At 50.7% G+C, this 20808-nt stretch overlaps 1 protein-coding gene across 1 annotated transcript in view; it reads right to left on the bottom strand.

The window, feature by feature from the left end:
• Positions 1 to 15918, bottom strand: part of ADAP2 (ArfGAP with dual PH domains 2) — a 486416-nt gene extending 470498 nt beyond the window's left edge. The window contains exon 1 of the mRNA XM_069199979.1: positions 15785 to 15918. The gene's annotated coding sequence lies outside the window, so the exon portion shown is untranslated. The remainder of the gene's footprint in view (positions 1 to 15784) is intronic.
• Positions 15919 to 20808: the final 4890 nt, after the last annotated feature.

Consider the following 20808-nt stretch of genomic DNA (forward strand, 5'->3'; position numbering starts at 1 on the left):
TCTTCACAAGGAGCATCAAAAGGGAAGATCAGTTGAACCGAGTGGGACTGAACATTGAAGCAAATGAATTAGTCGAGGGGACAATGGGATTGAATAGGTTACAATCTTACACTGAAGAAGAGCTGAGGTATTTGTGCCCAAGGATTACAAAAGAAGTAGGGAAAATACACCAGAAATTAGCAGAAGTAGCAGAGAAGCATGACATTCATCTTAAAATGACGAAACATTTGAGAAGGAGTTACAGATTAGATTTTGAGGCAAAAGATTTTGAACACATGAGATCAGCAGGAATGAAAGCACATTTGAAAGACTTGCTGCAGAGTGCGCAAATTTGGGGAGTATTAGAAAAGTGGAAAGGCATATGGGCAAGGAAAAAGGAGAAACGAAAAAGAGATTCTCAAGATGAAACAGAGGGAGCAGAGAAAGGGGAAGCAGTTAAAATGCTACCGATGAGAGAGATTCCAGGGGGGGTCAGTTTGTTCATGTCCCATGGCACTGAAGTGACATATTGGTGGTCATTACAACCTTGGCGGTCGGTGTTAAAGCGGCGGTAAGACCGCCAACAGGCCAGTGGGAAAAAAAAATGGAATCACGACCGTGGCGGAAACCGCCAACAAAGACAGCCCCTTTAACACTCCGACTGCCATGGCGGTACAAACAAACAGCGAGGCGGTCACCGCCAACAGACAGACGGGAGACAATGTACCGCCCACAGTATCACAACCTACCAATCCGCCACCTTTTCAGGGGCGGATTCACCGCGAACAAAAACACGGCAGAAACTGGACTTCGAAGGGAAAACGCTCACCTCTACACACCCCACGAGGAACCAGGACGCCATAGAAGCAGAGTTTCACATTTTTTCAGCCTTGATCTTCTTGCTCCTCTACCAGGAGCACGAACGCCGGCGGCGAAGACCACGGTGAGTACTGCACCTACGACACAGGGGAGGGGGGGGGAGGGGTAGGGGGGAGGGAAAAAACAGGGACACACATACGCAACACCCCCACCTCCACAAACACATTAATACAGCATGATACATTACAGTTACACCCCCCAAACCCCCGGAAGAATGCAAAGACAAAAGAAAATTAGTGTAACCATTGTAATCTATTAAAATCCAGTACGCAAAAATATATATACACTATAAACATATATATACACCAAGAATAGAAGTCCAGGTATTGCTCCATTTAAGTCCGTGGAACACTGGGACCACACTGCATGGTCGAGGACCACACAAGGTACCCGAACATGACGGAGAGAACACTGCAGGGGCATCAGATAGAAATAAAACAGGCACCTCAGGGGAAAGGGGGGGCACCTCAGCCGGTTGAGTGCACGACGCCAAATCCACGAGGGGCCACACGACCACTGTGCAATCCTGGGGAGTGCAAAGCCATAGTCTCACAAGTCTCTACAGTGGGTGGTTTGCCCACTGTTCAATCCTGGGGAGTGCAAAGCCTCAGTCTCTCAAGTGGATAACAATCTCCACTGGTTCTGGAGGGGGCTTTGTGCCCAGAGTGCTTCATCCTGCCAAGGAAAGAGGTAGTGGATGTTAATCTCCACTGGTTCTGGAGGGGGCTTTGTGCCCAGAGTGCTTCATCCTGCCAAGGACTGTGTGAGTGGATGTCAATCTCCACTGGTTCTGGAGGGGGCTTTGTGCCCAGAGTGCTTCATCCTGCCAAGGACAGAGATAGTGGATGTCAATCTCCGGTAGTGGATGCCTTTCTCCACTGGTTCTGGAGAGGGCTTTGTGCCCAGAGTGCTTCATCCTGCCAAGGACTGAGGTAGTGGATGCCTTTCTCCACTGGTTCTGGAGGGGGCTTGGTGCCCAGAGTGCTTCATCCTGACAAGGACTGAGGTAGTGGGTGCCTTTCTCCACTGGTTCTGGAGGGGGCTTGGTGCCCAGAGTGCTTCATCCTGCCAAGGACAGAGGTAGTGGATGCCTTTCTCCACTGGTTCTGGAGGGGGCTTGGTGCCCAGAATGCTTCATCCTGCTCGTGGCGGACTCAGTAGCGTCAGTACTCTTGGCGCTCATGGGCCAGCGGTGCTTGTTGCGGCGGTGTTCTTGGCAGCGGTGCTTGTGGCGGCGGTGTCCTTGGCAGCGGTGCTTGTGGCGGTGGTGTCCTTGGCAGCGGTGCTTGTGGCGGCGGTGTCCTGTTTAGCAGTGCTTGTGGCGGCGGTGTCCTGTTTAGCAGTGCTTGTGGCGGCGGTGTCCTTGGCAGTTACTCAGCTGCTGGCGGTCCTGTCTGGCCCAGCGGGGCTGGTGCTGGCGGTCGCCTCCTGGCTAGCGGGGCTGGTGCTGGCGGTCCTGTCTGGGCTAGCGGGGCTGGTGCTGGCAGTCGCCTCCTGGCCAGCGGGGCTGCTGCTGGCGGTCCTGTCTGGGCTGGCGGGGCTGATGGCGGTTGCCTCCTGGGCAGCGGGGCTGATGGCGGTCGCCTCCTGGGCAGCGGGGCTGATGGCGGTCGCCTCCTGGGCAGCGGGGCTGATGGCGGTCGCCTCCTGGGCAGCGGGGCTGATGGCGGTCGCCTCCTGGGCAGCGGGGCTGATGGCGGTCGCCTCCTGGGCAGCGGGGCTGATGGCGGTCGCCTCCTGGGCAGCGGGGCTGAGATGGCGGTCGCCTCCTGGGCAGCGGGGCTGAGATGGCGGTCGCCTCCTGGGCAGCGGGGCTGAGATGGCGGTCGCCTCCTGGGCAGCGGGGCTGAGATGGCGGTCGCCTCCTGGGCAGCGGGGCTGAGATGGCGGTCGCCTCCTGGGCAGCGGGGCTGATGGCGGTCGCCTCCTGGGCAGCGGGGCTGATGGCGGTCGCCTCCTGGGCAGCGGGGCTGATGGCGGTCGCCTCCTGGGCAGCGGGGCTGATGGCGGTCGCCTCCTGGGCAGCGGGGCTGATGGCGGTCGCCTCCTGGGCAGCGGGGCTGATGGCGGTCGCCTCCTGGGCAGCGGGGCTGATGGCGGTCGCCTCCTGGGCAGCGGGGCTGATGGCGGTCGCCTCCTGGGCAGCGGGGCTGATGGCGGGCTTCTCCACTGTGATGATCTTCCCAGACTTGCCAGGTTTCTTGTGCCCCTTCCCAACCTTGGAAGATATCGCAGCTGACTCCACACTCCCACCTGTACCCCTGGGGGTGGCTTTGGTGGCTGGTGTCTTCCCCCTCTCCCGCCGGGCACTGGCCAACTTTTGATGCTTGATAGGTGGGGGACTGTCCGTGCTGTGGCTCCTTGCCACAATGGCTGCCCTGCTGCCTGGTGAACTCCAGAATCCGGTGACTACTGGCACCACTGATCCCGCCGATGTCGTGGCTGAGGTGCTAGGTTGGGACTTGGAGAGTCGGGCCCTAGGAGACTGACGGAGTGGGGGAGGTGAGGGAAAGAGGTCAAGGGTGGACAGGAAAAGTTTCTTGGGAACACTGGGACGGGTAGCTGGAGGGGGTTTGGGAGTGGAGGAAGAGGTTGTGGTTGTAGGAGGTGTACGTTTGGTGACTTTGGGTGAAGGTGCATGCACTGGAGGCTGTCGTGAGGTGGATGGCTGTTGGGTGGGTGTGTGCCTGCTTTTGTGTACCTTGGGAGGTGGCATCACAGACACACTGGGAGAGGACACAGGGGATGTGTGAATGGTAGTGGGGGTGGTGACTGCACGTGAGCAGGGTGTGGTGGTGGGTGTGCTGGTGATGGAAGTAGTGGCTGTAGATGTAGTGCATGCAGGTGAGTGGAGACGAGACTGGGAGGGAGGAGGGAGACGAGGAGGAGGGGGACACAGTGGAGGCAGTGGATGTTGCTATGTCTGCATGTGTGTGATGCTTGCATGAGTGCCTGTGGGATGTGTGGTGCTTATGTTTGCCTGAGCTTCCTTTGTGTGTTGAGGTGTGTGCATGCTGGTCTGATGGTGTGCTTGGGATAGGCTGAGGTACAGGGGATTGGGTCTGGGTGGAGGAAGTTGGAGAGGGGAGGCTAGAGACAGGGACAATGGCTGCCATCAGTGCTGAGGCCAGAGTCTGAAAAGCTTGCTAAAGGGCTGCCTGACCAGAATGAATGCCTTCCAGTTTGTTGCAACTGCCTCTCTACACCCTGGATGGCATTCAAAATGGTAGACTGCCCAACAGTGAGGGACCTGAGGAGGTCAATAGCCTCCTCACTGAGGGCAACAGGGATGACTGGGGCAGGGCCTCAGGTGCCTGGGGCGAAGGAGATGCCCACCCTCCTGGGTGAGCGGGCACGGGGCAAAGGCTGAGGGGCTGCTGGGAGGGTGGTGTGGTGGGGGGGGGGTGGCGGCTGTACCTGTAGATGCGGGGGCACAGATGGGCCCACCACCACAAGGGAGCTCCCATCAGAGGATGAGTCCGTATCACTGGTGTCAGCTCCTGTCCCCGCCGTGGAGCTCCCCTCGCCCTCCGTCCCACTGGTGAAATCAGACTCCGTAGTGTCGCCCTCCAGGGCCACGTGGGATGCAGCTCCCTCCTGCTCCAGTGCCATTGCTCCTCCGCCTGATGATGCTAATGCACACAAGAACAGGGAGACCACAAAAGGGGGGGGGCGACAGAAGAAAGACTAGTTGAGTGCATGCATTACTGCTACCCTTGGCAGACACAACAGACACAGAAGCCCCCTGCACTATGCCGCGCACTTGGGCTCCACTATTCAATCCCTGGGACATGGCCTACAAGGCTATGGCTGACATCTGCACACATGGATGTCACAGGAGCCTGACTAGGTGTAGTTGGCACTGTACACAGGTGGGGTGCCACAGGGTCTGCCTGAAAAAGGGGACCTAACTAGCACACTCGCCCTGGCCTAGGCAAACCCACAGCCCACCTCCCCCACCCAGACACCTCCACTGCGCGCTGAATCAGCAGAATGAGAGTGTACTCACCCCCTTGTTGCTGCTGTGATGCCCTCAAGCGCCCATCCAAATCCGGGTACACCACCGCCAGGATCCTGAACATCAGGGGGGCATGGTGCAACGGGCACCCCTCCCACTTTGGGAGGCCATCCCCAGCTGGGCGTCCGCCATCTTCTTGCTCCAGCGGCGAATGTCCTCCCAGCTCTTACGGCAGTGGGTGCTCCGTCTGTGATAGACCCCCAGGGTCCAGATGTCCTTGGGGATGGCACGCCAAATATCCTTCTTCTGGTGGGCGCTGACCTACAGGAATTGTACAGGGGAAAAAGAGAAGTTATTAGCAACTGCACCGTCACAGTCATTGGCCCGCATCCCCACCCTTGCCATGTGGCAAATGCACTCACCGTCGCTTCATACACGGCTCATTTTCCCCCCCTATCTTTCATCCACCCCACTCCACACAGGCATAGCCCATACAGCATGCTCCCAGCGTACTTACCTGTTTGTCTGGAGGACCGCAGAGTAGCGTGTACTGGGGGATGACCCCATCCACGAGTTTCTCCAACTCCTCCATGCTGAAGGCAGGGGCCCTTTCCCCAGACGCACGAGCCATTGTCTCTTCCAGACTGAGGTCACAGCAGCACTTGCAGTGTAGGTCCTCTCCTGTCGAAGATCAGGTATCGAGTGATTGAACAGATAGAAAATGGCGGTCACGTCCGCGGCGGTGAGTACCGTCACCGCAGGCGTACATCGTCATTGGCTCCTGGGACCCATAGGGTCCAATGTTAACCAATGCAGAATTGCGCCACGGTGTTTGACCGCCTACCGCGACGGTGTACAACGCTAGCACAGTTACCTCACATCCCATTGTCCCACTTTACAGGTCAGGCAGCCGCCATATCAGGGGCCCCACATGGCTTTATTTTTAACTGCGTCACCCATACCTAGGCCTTGCCTCAACACTCATACATGCAAATTTCAGATTATGAACCGTGTTCTATGTAAGCTGTGTGTACGTACCTCCGAGTTGGTTGACTCTGTGCTCGCTGTTGCCCTTCATAGGCACCGTCCGCTGGGACATGTGAGGAGATGGCGGCATCCTCCGGTGTACAGACCGCTGGTGGACCTGTCGACAATGGAGGAAAGACATGTAATCATCACCTAAAGGCTTGATCGTGCCACAATCCTGGAACTGTGTGCCCAGTTGGAGCCAGGCCTGGTGTCAGCTATCTGCCATCCCACAGGAATCCCCCCTCAAGTGCAGGTGCTGTCAGTACTCCATTTCCTTGCAAGAGGGTCATTTCAAACAACAGTGGCCATAGCATCAGGGATGTCCCAGCCTATGTTTTCTAATGTGTTGTCCAGAGTGTTGTCTGCCCTGCTGAAACACATGCAGAGCTACATCGTTTTCCCTTAGGTGGAGGATTTGGCTACAGTGAAAGGTGACTTCTATGCCCTGGGACATATCCCCAACATCATAGGTGCCATTGTTGGTCCCCCCGCAGGTGTGAACAGGTGTACAGAAACCGGAAGAGTTATCATTCGATGAATGTGCAGATGGTGTGTTTGGCAGACCAGTACATCTCCCATGTGAATGCCAAATTCCCTGGCTCAGTGCATGACGCTTACATCCTGCGGAATAGCAGCATCCCTTATGTGATGGGTCAACTCCAGAGGCACTGTGTGTGGCTATTAGGTAAGCACCTGGAAGCAAGACAGTGGGAATAGTTGTCTGGGTCTGGGGATATCCCTACAGGTTAGTGTGTGTCTAACAGTTGTCCCTCGCCATTTTCTGGTGACTCTGGTTACCCCAACCTGTCATGGCTACTGACCCCAGTGAGGAATCCCAGGACAAGGGCAGAGGAATGCTACAATGAGGCCCATGGGCAAACTAGGAGGATTATAGAGAGGACCTTCGGCCTCCTGAAGGCCAGGGTCCGGTGCCTCCATATGACAGGTGGTTCCCTATTCTACTCACCAAAGAAGGTGTGCCAGATCATCGTGGCCTGCTGTATGCTTCACAACTTAACTTTGCGACGAGAGGTGCCTTTTCTGCAGGAGGATGGTCCAGATGGAGGTGTTGTGGCAGCTGTGGAGCCTGTGGACAGTGAAGACGAGGAAGCAGAAGAAGAGGATATCGACAACAGGAACTCGGTGATCCTGCAATACTTCGAGTGATACACAGGTAAGAAGACAAAACTGCCTACTACATGTACTTTAACACTACTACCTCTCTACTGTCTGCCCTTTTCACCCAGTGTATGGTCACTGAGTTGTCACTTTCCCTTACGATTTCACAGATGTGGGTCCCAGTGTGTGACATCTGCTTTGTTTCCTCATGGACTAGAGCTGTGTGACATAGGTATGTTGACATTACAATTGAAAGAGCATTTTGTCACTGTTATTGCAAATACACTATTTCGAAATCACAGTTAGACTCTAGATTGTTTTGTGCTCTAAGGGTGTTTATTTAAGTGCTCAATATTGGAGGGTGCTGTAAAATGGTGAGGGGTGATGGTGGAGGAGTGTCCCTGGCAGAGTCCAGTCTATTAGTCTCACAGGTGCATTGCCCAAAGGGGCATAGGAAGTGGAGCTGGGGCAGTTTGAGGATGGACAGGGTGACAAGGTGGGACAAAAGGATGACATGCAGGGCGGTTTCATTTCTTGGCGGGGGTCTTGGCATCGTTCTCTGTCTTTGTCCTGGATCTCAGGAGCCGTTTGCGGGGTGGTTCTCCATCTGCAGGGGGTGGGGTGCTGGTGTGGTGGTCCTGTGGCGGTGCCTCCTGTCCACTAGCGCCGGCGGAGGTGGTGGGCAGTTCATCGTCCAGGCTAGTGTCAGGGGCCCCTTGTTGTGCCACAGTGTCCCTCCTGGTGTTGAGGACTTCCTTCAGTACCCCTACGATGGTGCCCAGGGTGGAATTGATGGATTTGAGTTCCTCCCTAAAGCCCAAATACTGTTCCTCCTGCAGCCGCCGGGTCTCCTGAAACTTGGCCAGTACCATTGCCATCGTCCCCTGGGAGTGATGGTACGCTCCCATGATGTTGGAGAGGGCCTCGTGGAGAGTGGGTTCCCTGGGCCTGTCCGCCCCCTGTTGCGCAGCAGCCCTCCCAGTTCCCCTGTGTTCCTGGGCCTCTGTCCCCTGAACGGTGTGCCCACTACCACTGCCCCCAGGTCCCTGTTGTTGTTGGGGTGGTGGGTTAGCCTGGGTTCCCTGTAGTGGTGGACACACTGCTGATTGAGGTGTCCTGGGGACAGAGGTATGGGCCAGCTGAGTGGGTGCTGTGCTGGTGTTTCCAGAGGGGGGAAGCTCTGTGGTGGCCTGTGACTGTGTGAGGGGAACCGACTGTCCCCAGGTCCCAGATGGGCCGGGCTGGTCGTCTAGATCCAGTTGGACAGAGCTGCGGTCATCACTATGGACCTCTTCTGTTGGTGGTGTGGACCCTCCTGTGCGGTGACGTTGGGTAGGGGTCCTGCAGGGGTGTAAAAGCATGATTATTGCATCTGTGTGTACCATGGTGTGCAATGGGTGGGTAACCGTGAACCCCAGTGCTTGCATTCCTGTGTGGGACCTTGTGTGATGATGGTTTAGGGGGTGTAAGGGTATGTGCTGTGGCCATGCATTGGGGATGGGTGTCCATGCTTTGGTGTTGCATGTAGGGCTTGGTGTTGGGATGTGTGGTTTGTGATAGTGGGACATGTGTGAGGAGTTGGAGTGATGGGGGTGAGGGCGAGGGTGGGGGCTTGTGATAGCATACAGGTAGGGTGGGGGATAAGGTAGTTAAGCTTTTACTTACTAGAGTCCATTCCTCCAGCTACTCCTTCGAGGCCTTCAGGATGCAGAATCGCCAAGACTTGCTCCTCCCATGTTGTTAGTTGTGGGGGAGGAGGTGGGGGTTCGCCGCCAGTCTTCTGTACCGCAAGGTGGTGTCTGGATACCACGGAACGCACCTTCCCCCGTAGGTCGTTCCACCTCTTCCTGACGTCATCCCTATTTCTTGGGTGCTGTCCCACTGCGTTGACCCTGTCCACTATTCTGCGCCATAGCTTCATCTTCCTAGCTATGGAGGTGTGCTGCACCTGTGATCCGAATAGCTGTGGCTCTACCCAGATGGTTTCCTCCACCATGACCCTGAGCTCCCCCTCAGAGAACCTGGGGTGTCTTTCCCGTGCCATGGGGTGGTGTGGGTGATGTGTGGGGTGGTGTGTGTAGTGATATGTGGGGTGATATTCAGTGGTGTGTTGTGTGGGGTGCGTGGATGTTATGTGGGTGATGGTGTGTGCTTGTGTATGCTTGGTTGTAGATTGTAGTGTCTCTGGCCTTCTTTCGGGATTTTGGTCGTAGGGGTTTGTGGGTGATTTGGGTGTGTGTTTTATATTGTGTTGGGTGTGTGGGAGTGGTGTGTGTATGTGTATCAGGTGTGTGTGTATTTCGAATTGCCCAATGTGGTAGTGTTTTGTAAATGTGTGTGTATTTTCAGCGCAGCGGTGTGTACCGCCAATAGAATACCGCGGTTGAAAGACCACCGCGTGGATTCGTGGGTCGAGATAGTGTGGGCGTATTCCTGTTGGCGTGAGGGTGGAGGTTTTGTTTTCGCCAGTTTATCACTGACCTTTGGTGTAGCGGACTTTGTGGGTGTCTGAATTTTGGCGGATTCCGAGCTGTGGGTCATAATGACCGTGGTGGAATTCCGCGGCGGTGTGTTGGCTGTCTTCTGCAGGGCGGTAAGCGGCTTTTACTGCCAATGTTGTAATGACCCCCTGTGTTCTTGACATTTACGAATTATTGGGCGAAGTGTGCAATAGACCTCTTTGCGTCTCACTGCAATTCTCAACTCCCTCTATTTTACAGCTGGAGGCCAGTTAGCCCTCGCGACGGATGCTTTCCTTCAGGTCTGGATGACCTCTCTATCGTATTCCTTTCCCCCCTTTCTCCATGATTCAGAGAGTACTTTCTCAGGTGTCTCCCAGGAGACAGGGGTGGAGATCATTTTGATAACACCTCTTTGGAGAGACCAATTGTGGTTCCCGGTGGCAATGTCACTATCTTGTGCTCGTCCGATCCATCTGCCATCGTTCCCCTCGGTGCTTCTGGATCCGGGTCTCCTCCCTCATCCTCTAATACTGCAGGGCCTGTTGTCCCTTATGGTGTGGATACTTTCAGGGGACGTTGGCAAATGCTGAATGTTTCGAGAGAGGCTATCTTTTTTTTTATCCCAGTCCTGGGCACCTTCCACTCATAGAAGGTATGAAGCTTCCTGGAAGCGATGGGTGGGTTGGTGCAGTGAATAGAGTATTGATCCCCTGGGGGCCCACATTAGCATGATTATCAATTTTTTATCAGATTTAGCTACGCAGGGGTTAGCCTATAGGACTATCAATAATTTCAGGTCAGCTCTTTCAGCGGGGCATCCTCATGTTGACGGCAAACCGGTGGGAGAACACCCGTTAGTTTGTAAGCTTTTAAGGGGCATCAGGATGGTCAAACCCCCTCAGCCTAAATGTTCAGTTCTATGGGATGTTGACATTGTACTTCGTTTTCTAATTGTCAGCCAAACTTACAATTTTACTATGTCTTATTTCATGCAGAAGGGTTTCGGATGTAAGAGCCCTTGACTAAGCAGGTAGAGTATTTACTCCTTCAGGGGTTTCCTTTTCCATTTCAAGACGTACTAAGAATGTTTCAAAATGTATATCTTATCCAGATTTTCCACATCATCCTAAATTATGTGTAGTTCAATGTATAAAGGCATATGAAGATTATACTCAGGAATTTTGCAGAGATGCTCGAGGACAATTACTTATTTCCTTACAGAGACCATTTTCACCAGTCTCCTCAGCCACTTTAGCTAGATGGGCCAAATGGTTGTTGAGTGAGCTGGAATTTATGTCTCCTCCTTTGGGGCTCATTCCGGGAGCTGGGCTATCTATGGCCTCTAAGACTTTTGGAGCTGGTTCTCTTTTAGAAGATATAATGAATGCAGCTGATTGGTCTTCTGATACTACATTTAAAGTGCTTTACCATAAACCTATTGTAGATGTGGCTTTGGTTGTGGTGGATCGGCTTTGAACTAGCATAATCCGAAGACTCCGGTCCTGACATAGAATGAAACATTTTCTAGCTTGCGCGTCAAGAATTTTCAATTCTATTAAGGACACAGCGGCGAGGAGTATCCCACCCTTATGTGACATGTATTTAAGTGATATGTTTGATATTTAGTTCATTTATTAATGTATCAAAATTGGTGATGCATATTTGAAATCTGTATCTAACATGATTTCTCTCCCTTTTAGACATTCTATATATGGCACTACCGATCAGTTTTTTCTTTATTAGGTTTGGATAACAAGAATGCCTAAGGATTTGATGTTTCAATGATCAATACAGTTGGACTGTGGCCGGTTGGAGTCCTAGACGGAGTTTCTGGTTGGTTTCAAGTTTTGATTCTTCAGGTTGTTTGTTGTATTGTTTCAAAGAAAGAGGAAGGACTTAAGAGTCAAGGACATTTATATGGACTGTAGACCAGGGATTGGTTAGAATGGACTACTGGGACTGTTGGGTTTTGTAGTTTTTGATCTAACTAAATGTTTATTGGCTGCTGTGTTCTTTCAGTAAAGAAAGAGAAAGCATAATCCTCGCCTCCGTGTCCTTAATAGAACTGAAAATTATTGACGCGCAAGCTAGAAAACTTTTCATTCCAAGGCTATCAAAAAAATCCAGAGTTCATTCTTGCATCTTTTAAAATGATTGACACTGGGGGAACCTTGTTCTCACAATATCTGAGGTTCGGATATGGCTGTGAGGATCTTGGAGAGTGGCGAAGTGAATTTCTAGACTTCTCCACCGCACTTTTGTCAATTTTCTCCTTGTTTCTCCTGGTCTCCTGTGGACGTGGACACCATTTTCCACACCCTCATTAGAGTCATTGTGGGCTCTTTACTCGCCCTCATTTCCTACATATTTGAAGATGTCAGCATGAGGGTTCTCCTTTAACTTTCAGCTACCCTTAATGAGTGATAATTCCTTCCACTGTCATATGCTGCACTTTGAGGTATATGCAGTTTTGTCATACATATTTCATCAGAAGACTTGAGACTTTCACTGGATTCTTGGATGTTTATACCACCACATTACTCTGGGTAACTCTATCCATCGTTATTCAATAGGACTGTCTTTCGCTCCCAACTTCCTGTGCCCTTTCCAACAGTCATCCTCCTCAGACATCTAAGAATGTCCACTATATCCACTAGACATTAACAATTCCTTTCTATTTATTTCTACAATGGATTCTCAAATTCCCTTTTCATTGAGACCTTTCACTTCTCCTACTCCCCTTATCAATTCTCGCAAAGAACTCACTGGCAACATTAACAAGAGGGCTAAAAAGGACCCAACTTCTCCTACAAAGACACCACTACCCTAAATATCGGAGGATATTATGGATGAGCTAAATTTTATCAAACCATGTAGTGGAAACAAATGCAGCTCTTCAAAGAATCAAAGAAGAATGGTCTCATTTGGAATCTGGGCTCACAGAGAATGAGCAGGGAGTTGGTGACAAACGCACAGGACATTATGGCTACAGTGGCATCTTTGTCCAAGGAAGTTACTCCCTGAAGAAACAAACAGACAACCTAGAAAACAGCAACATGTGCAACAACTTGAGAATTTATGGTGTTTCTGAGGGATCACAGGGGTACGATGTTATCTTTCTGAAGGACAACATTCTCAAGATGGTCGGTATGAAGGTGCCCCCGCTCTCAGTATCCAAAGAGCACATCATATTGGCTTGTCACATCCATCTTCTTCAAACCTTTCCTTATCAAGAGGGATCACTGCCTATGTTCTACTATATTTTTAATTAATATGAGTCTCCTAAGCTCTTAAAGAACATTAGCAAATAATATAGTCCGGTCAGAGGATCTTCTTTGGTCAGGATGTTGCCAGAGCGATAACTACATGACTGAAATAATTTTTTGATGTACATCCGGCTTTGAGATCCATGAATGCTCGATATGTTTTTTCCATCCCTGCCTCTTCAAGGTCACCTATAAAGACAAAAATACCACTTTTGAAAATCCTCTAGACTTGAAACATTTTATCCACACACACAAGGGAGAGAAAATAGAACTTGGCAAACATGAACTGAAGTTCCGGTGGGCAAAGCATCAGGTGAATCTCTCCAACATGGTCCAGATCTCAGAGGGAACTGCGCAAGATCTGCAGTGATGGCTGGTGAACAGTGCTTGGGTCAGATTCAGATTCCTCTCCCTTCCCCAACCATATCTGACAGTAGTGACAAATGCATCACTCCTGGGATGGGACAGCCACATGGGAAAGGCAGAAATCCGAGGTCTCTGGTCTTCGGCATAATCTGGGCTCCACATCTGTCTTTCGGAGCTCAGGGTAATCAGACTGGCATTGAAAGCATTCCTTCCCTCTCTCAAAGGGAAAGTAGTGCCGGTGTTCACGGACAACACCACTGCTACATGACACTGCAACAAGCAGGGCATGGTGGAGTCGTGGACCCTTTGTCAGGAGGCTCTGCGCCTCTGGACTTGACTGGAACATCAGGGCATTTCCCTGGTTTTTCAACACCAGGTGGGCTCTTTGAACACCAGAGTGGACTATAGGGGGGTTACTCCAGGGAGGTCTTTATCAACACCAGGGAGGGTTGTATTCCTTTAGATTTTATAAGACCAGATAAACCCAAGTGGGTTTTCTCCCAAAGGATATTTATTACGTTTGTGCACTTTCGACACTTATTAATAGTGTTCTTCTGATAGTCCTTTATGTGTTTTTTTATTACTCTCTCTATTTTCGTCTCTTCTTTATAGTCCTCTACATTAATCTCCTTCTTCTATCTTTTTGATGGTCCACGCAGTCGCCACCCATTCATAAAGGAGCATGAGGAGAGAACAGAAGATAGTGCGACGAGAGTTAAGTCTATTATTCTGGTGATTGGTATATTTTTACAGTTATCTATAGTGGGGGGGTAGGTGAGGGTCTAGTGATTAAGATGACCACTCCATGTACGACCTCTTAATCTTGTGCTCATATATAGTGTAGGAGTGTACGTGCTCCCAATAACATGCATTTTCACATGAATTCAGTTCACCTCCCAGTTGCCCTTTCCATTTTCATTGAAGGATTTCAACCCCCACCTTTCCTGTGTTGTCATTTCCCACTTCCTTTTCCCCCTTTTTATTAATGTGGTAGCAGAGCCCTGAATACGAGCAAAAGAACAATGGATTAAACCCACATCTGTGACTGGGGGTGAGTGTTTGCATTGTTCAGCACTCCGTCCATCATCCTTTTGTTTTGCTAACGTATCTGGACTAGCCACGTCCCTCCTGGGACGTGGCAGGCTGCTGGGTCCTGAAATTGGGATTCTTCAATCTTCTCAGCGGATAGGTCTCCTTTGAATTCCTCCATGCAGCACTGACCTACGTCTTTGACGTGTTCAAAGACGTCCTCTTCCTTGTCCTCCTTTGGTCGAGTCTTCCGCTCTCCACAAGCGTCCCCCTTGCAGGCTCGATCCGCAGTGGCTCCTTCCACTTCCTGGGTTTCGGGCTTTTCGTCAGGCCCTCCGGCATCCCCTCCGTCCTCCTCATACGTGCCTCTACTCTCTTCCTTCTCAGCAGTTTCCTCTTCCGGATTACCTTTTTGAGCGTATTACCCTGTTACATCTACAAACTCAGTCGACAATGCCTGGTCGATCACAAATGGTGTCTCCATCTGGAGGTGGCGCAAGGGCTCTTTCAGCAGTGTGAAGAGTCTTGGTTAGATCTGTTCTCCTCTGTAGAGAACAGGCAATGTCAGCAGTTTTGTGCATTGGACTTTCCAAGGCAGTACTTGCTCTGTGACGTTTTTTGTCTTGAGTGGAGCTCAGGCCTCTCTGCCCATCCACTTCCGCCTTTCTGCCCATACCCCTTCCGCCCAGAGTTCTCAAGAAGATCAAGAACGACTGGGCCCAAGTACTCCTTTGGGCTCCGGACTAACCACGAAGGGTCTGGTATCCCGAGCTATTGAGCATGGCCATTGATCCTTCGATCAGACTGCCCCTTGGGGAGAAACTTCTGTCACAGGAATAGGGGAAGGTTCTCCACCCAAACCTGCCCAGTCTTCGCCTTCTTGCATGGAGATTTAGCCTCAGCAGTTGACAGCTTTTGACCTTCCGCCCAAAGTATGTGATGTTATCTTGACAGCCAAGTGTCTCTCCACCAAAACAGTATGTACCAGTTGTTGGCACAAATTTGTGGCGTGGTGCACAGACAAGTCTGTTTCTCCCTTACCCCCCTCTCTCCGAGGTCCTCTTGTTTATACTTTCTTTGGCCCAGCAGGGCTCTGCTTTGTGCGCCCTCAAAGGTTATTTGTCTGCTATCTCTGCATTTCTTAAATTACCTAACCAATCCTTTTTGTTTAAGTCTCCTATAACCAGTAGGTTCCTTAAGCTTCTTACCCACATGTTTCTTCAATCACCATTCATCATGCCCCAATAGGGTTTGAATTTGGTTCTGACATTTCTCACATGTGCTCCTTTTGAGCCACTTCACAATTGTCCTCTCAGGCTACCTTTCCATCTATCCATAGTAGAGTATAGGCATCCTAGGAACGCGCAAGCCACAACCAAAGGAGAATTACTAAATATAAAAACAACATAGTAATGTTTAATTCTAGTAAACACTGACACATTCATAATAATGAAATGAGGGAAGGAACATGACATATGAAATAGAAACAATAGTCATGTAGCCAGTCAGAGTAATCCAAAACTATTGCAGAAAAAAGTTTTTTGTCCCAAAAAATATAGCAAGAAGTCCCCTTTCAACCTCAAGCAAAGGAACTGCTTATTGTCAAAAAACCAGGAACCAAGATTCACACAAACAGCAATAATGACAAAAAGAGTGATATATAATGTAAAAACCCTACATATCCACGGAGGACTTACTTTGTTCAAGCCTTGGTTTTTCAGCAGCCTGCCCTCAGCTGCACGCCTGTAGACACTAAAGCGGCGCGAGGGAACTCCTAATATACAAGAATACGAGTGTGCGCTCGATCGCGCTCGATCACACTCGAATCGGTAAGTGGCAACAGGTGAAGGTTGTTTAGACAAGTAGCTAGAAATGAAAAACAAACTCACATAACTCTGGCGGCCATCTTACTCATTGCAATCGGCATTTAAGCAAGTTGCAGCCTATCGTCAAAAACTGACCTTCGGTAAAACTATACCGGGTCCGAAGTGCAAAATAGGAACCACGAGCAAGAGCCTGTCAAGCCCTGGTCAACTTCAAACTTGAAGTGCGGTAAAACACGTCAGTAGGTAGACGGAGTCGTCAAAAAGTACTAATACAAAAGGGCAATAAACATGAAGGTAGGACTCACAGTTAAAAACAAGCGGCAGCCATCTTACTAGTAAGCTTATGAGTCTAGTCAAAAACTGTATGGTGAGACAAGGACAGTGGTGGCCATCTTGAGTGTAAAAAATGTTCACCAATGTGGGGCAGCAAAAATAGGACAAGGATAATATACAACTTCTCAAAAAGGTACGAGAAGAGAGCCACTGTGCTCAAAATGCTCACTCTAGGGTGGTATGAAGGAAAGTAGCAAAGTAAAAATGTAATCAATATGAATGTAACCAACCATCAAAACTGTGGTAAGAGAGGATATAAGTAATTAGAGCTACAGTCACAGGAGCGGGTCAGGGTAGTAGAGATCACACAGATATGATCCAACTATGGTGTTAGAGTACTCCACTGGATTTCGTCATTCAGACCCTCGCTTGATGTCGTAAGTCTAAACACCCACCGTTGTTCTATTCTGAATAGATATTTTGCATCATTATTATTGTGTCTCAGCACCTGCAGAACGATCCACCACAAATCGTCCGGGCCATGATTAGCTTCCAGAAAGTGCAAACTTAATTTGGTAGTAATGCGGGAGCACCTAATGTTTGACTGATCTGGTCGTCATGCCAATGTATAGTACATTACAAGGACATGTAATCATGTAAATACAATGGCGCGTGTTACAATTAATATGTCTATTGAGGTGCCAGGTACCGACATATTTCAAGTCGAGTCGGTCAATTCGTTTAGTAAGGGCGCAGACGTTACAGGAACCACATGGATGGTGTCCAGTGACTGGAGGTAGATTCCATAAAGTGGTCTGTCTTACTGTGTTCGGTTGTGGGCGAGGATGTGTATGGACAATCAGATCCCTTATATTGGGATATCTTTTAAACGCAACAGGGGTCTAGAGATCTAGGTACCACCGCTCTGTAGGATATTCCAATGCTTACTAATAAGATTTTTCACAGTGTTGGACAGGGGAGTAAACGTGGAAACACATGTCAACCGAATATCTGGTTCCTTAACCACAGGTGCCAATAGCGCTTCTCTGTGGTTATTGCGGGCCCTCTTGTAGGCTGGATTAATGACACTCCTAGGATAGTGGTGATTTGATAGTTTACGTTTGAGGCCAAGAGCCTGAGTGTCAAAAGACTGGACAGAGCTGCAGTTACGACGTAACCTGAGAAACTGGCCAAAAGGAAGGTTATCACGCAGGGCCTTGGGGTGGTGGCTATCGTACAGAAGTAAGTTGTTACGGTCAGTACTTTTATGGTAAGTATCAGTCACCAGCTTCCCATTGTCAATCTTAATCAATAGGTCCAAAAAGGACACTTGTGTGGATGAAGCATGGGCGGTGAATTTCGAAAAAGGGTCCAAGATATTGACCCAGCTAGTGAAATGATCAATATCCTGGAACGGGCCCTGCCAAATGATGAGAATGTCATCAATATATCTTTGCCACAATTTAATGTTGTCATGAAAAGGATTGGATGTAGGTAAAATAAACATCTTTTCAAAGTGGTACATGTGCAGACAAGCCAGACTACGTGCAAACGTGCTGCCCATAGAGGTACCCCGAGTCTGGTGGAACAAGGAGTCCTCAAATTGCAAAAAATTCCTTTTCATGGCTAAAGTCGCACATTGCATTATAAAATGCACAGGGGTCGGGGAGGACCAAGAACTCTGGAGAAGGGTCGACTGCACAACTTGTAGGGTAGCTTCTTGAGGGATGTTTGTGTAGAGGGCCTCTACATCCAAAGTAATTAAGGCCTGGACATAGGTGCTCGAATTAATAGTTTCAATCAAATTGAGAACATGCTAAGTGTCCTGTAAAAACGTGCTGGAATCTTTTACCAGGGGTTGTAGGAAAAAATCACAAAAAAACGACAGAGGTTCTAAGACCGAGCCGATACCTGATACAATAGGACGGCCAGGAGGGGGAGAGGTTGTGGAAGTGGGCCCCTGGACTGTGTGGCTGTGGTGCTTGGCTGGGTTTGTGATACCCTGGCCATATGTGCAGGACTGGGGGAGGGGTAGGGAAGAGGTCAATGGTGGAAAGGAAAAGCTTTTTAGGGACATTGGGGCGGGAAGAGGGAGAAGTAATGGGAGTGGAAGATGAGGGAGTGGTTGTTGGAGGTGTTTGTCTGCTGAATTTGGGTGCAGGTGCATGGGGGTGTATGCTGTTATGAGGGGGATGGCTGTTGGGTGTCTGAGTGCTTGCGTTTGTGTACCTTAGGAGGGGGTGGACAGACACGGTGGGAGAGGACACAAGGGACGTGTGCATGGATGTTGTGGAGGTGTCTGCCAGTGAGGTGTGTGTTCTGCTTGGTGTTGCGATGATGCAGGTAGTGGATGATGATGTAGTGCATGCAGGTGTGAGTGTGGACGTAAGTGGGTGGGAGGTGGAGGAGGAGGAAGAAGGGGAGATAGTGAAAATAGTGGATGTTGTTGTGTCTGCAACTGGATGGTGTTTGTGTGAGTACCTGTGGGTTGAAATGTGGTGCTTGTGTTTGCCTGTGACACTTTTGGGTGTTGTCTTGTGTGCATGTTCGTCAGGCTGTGTGCTTGGGATGGTTTGGGGTTGAAGAGAATGGGACTGGGAAGTGGAAGCTGGAGGGGGAGGGTAGAAACAGGGACAATGACTGCCATCAGAGAGGAGGCCAGAGCCTGAATTGATCTCTGTTGGGCTGCCAATCCAGTGTGAATGCCCTCCAGGAATGCATTAGATTGTGGCATTCACAATGGTTGACTGCCCTACAGAGATGGATCTCAGGAGGTCAATAGCCTCCTCACTCAGGGCAGCAAGGCTCACTGGGACAGGGCCTGAGGTGCCTGGGGCAAAGGAGATGCCCACCCTCCTGGGTGATTGGGCACAGGCAACTCACTGAGGGGCTGCTGGGAGTACGGTGCTGGTACGGGGTGGTGGATGTACCTGTAGCTGGGGTGGTCACAGAGGTGTCCGCCACCACCAGGGAGCTCCCATCGGAGGAGGTATCAGAGTCTGTATTGTACCCCCCAGTCTCTGCCGTGGTGCTCCCCCCGCCCTCCGTCCCACTAGTTCCCTCAGCGGGGTGGACTCTGCCTCCTGGGTCCTGTGGGATGCAGCTCCCTCCATCGCCGGTGCCTCTGCTCCTCCTCCAGATGATGCTAATGCACATAAGGACAGGATGACAAAACAAGAAAGGGGGGAGAGAGACAAGGATACACTGGGTCAATGACTGTACTAACACCACTGTTGGCGTACACAACACAAACGGAACAGGCCTACGCACTATGCATTGCACTACCAGTGATATTGCTAGCCATCAAGTCATGAGAAGGGGCACACATCGCCAACTGCAGCACACCTGGGACCCACACAGCCCTGGCCAGTAGTGGAAGCTAACAAGCCAGGTAGCCATAATTTTCCATTCAGACCCCTAGCCAGCAGGGGACCTACGCTGCTATGTCTGGCCTAGGCTAGGGGCACCCACTCATACACACCCACCACCCTTATACCACCCCACCAGGCGTAAGCTGTAATGATACCCACTGTACTCACCCCCTTGTGGCTGCTGTGTTGCCCTCAAGTGCCATCCAGCTCTGGATAGGCCACCACCAGTATGCGGGCCATCAGGTGGGGTCAGAGTTCGATGGGCACTCCCTCCTCATTGGGAGGCCATCCCCAGCTGGGCCTCCGGTGTCTTCCATGCCCAGCGTCTCAGGTCCTCCCACTGTTTGCGACACTGGGTGCTCTGCCTGCTAAAGACCCCCAGGGTCCACACCTCCTTGGTGTTGGCATGCATAAACCCTTCTTTTGATGAGTGCTGATCTGCACGGCGCACAACGTCAGCGGAATTACCTCACTTCCACCAGTCCCTCCACACAGGACAGGCAGACGCCATTTCAGGGGGTGGGCAGCCCTTTGGAATAATGCTGCGTCACAGGAGAAATAGGCACATACCGGACAAATCACACTAACCCATTACATGTTCACAGAATGCAAACTACTGTTGTGGCGTCATTGTTCAGTTTGTGACAGGCTCCTCACTCTTTTGTCCCATAGATTCCTACAGCTGCGGATGAATAGGAGATGGAGACATACCCCCGTGTACAAATCCCTGGTGGACTTGGCTACACTGGAGGACAGGCACATAATACTCAGCTATAGACTGGACAGGGCCACAATCACAGACCTGTGTGCCCAGTTGGAGCCTGACCTGATATCTGCTATCTATCACCCTCCTGAGTTCCCCCCTCTTGTGCAAGTGCTATCAGTACTCCATTTCCTGGCAACTGGTTCTTTCGAAGTGACAGTGGGTTTGGCAGCAGGAATGTTACAGCCAATGTTCTCAATAGTGCTGACAAGAGTGTTGTCTGCCCTGATAAAACACATGTGCAGCCACATTGCATTCCCCCAGGTTGAGGATTTGGCCACTGTGAAGGCTGAGTTTTATGCAATGGGACATATCCCCAATATAATTGGGGCGATGGCTGGAACACATATTGCATCTGTCCCCCCACCAGAATGAACAGGTGTACAGGAATCGTAAGAGTTTCCACTCCATGAATGTGCAGATTGTGTGCTTGGCTGACCAGTACATCTCCCACGTCAATGCTAAGTATCCTGGGTCGGTGCATGATG

Source organism: Pleurodeles waltl, chromosome 7, assembly GCF_031143425.1.
Source record: "Pleurodeles waltl isolate 20211129_DDA chromosome 7, aPleWal1.hap1.20221129, whole genome shotgun sequence".
Lineage (NCBI taxonomy): Eukaryota > Metazoa > Chordata > Amphibia > Caudata > Salamandridae > Pleurodeles > Pleurodeles waltl.